Here is a 388-nt window from a genome sequence, read left to right on the forward strand (position 1 = left end):
AATGAACATTGCTAGATCAAAAGTCCTAATCTACTGAAATAGCTATTGAGTTATCACTTAAAAACACTAAAATTATATTTTAAATTAAAAGTTTTTATACTTCAGCCCAAGGGGATAAATGATGTGGAATTACAGATGCTACAAGAGAATAGTAAGTAGAGAGTTCTTGCTGTGTGGGACATGAAACTTTTAAGCTTCTCTAAAAAATAAGTAAGATTTGCATAATGATTTATGGTTAGTATTCCATGTCATAACATTAATGAATTTGGTACACAGAATAATCCATGTAAGGAGCTACTATTATCTATTTGACAAAGTAAAAAGTAGACTCAAAGACTTGGTCAATCTTTTTTTTTTTTTTTTTGAGACAGAGTTTCGCTCTTGTTAC

This window comes from Sapajus apella, unplaced genomic scaffold (genome assembly GCF_009761245.1).
Source record: "Sapajus apella isolate SASKATOON/1434 unplaced genomic scaffold, GSC_monkey_1.0 scaffold52, whole genome shotgun sequence".
In the NCBI taxonomy this organism is placed as follows: domain Eukaryota; kingdom Metazoa; phylum Chordata; class Mammalia; order Primates; family Cebidae; genus Sapajus; species Sapajus apella.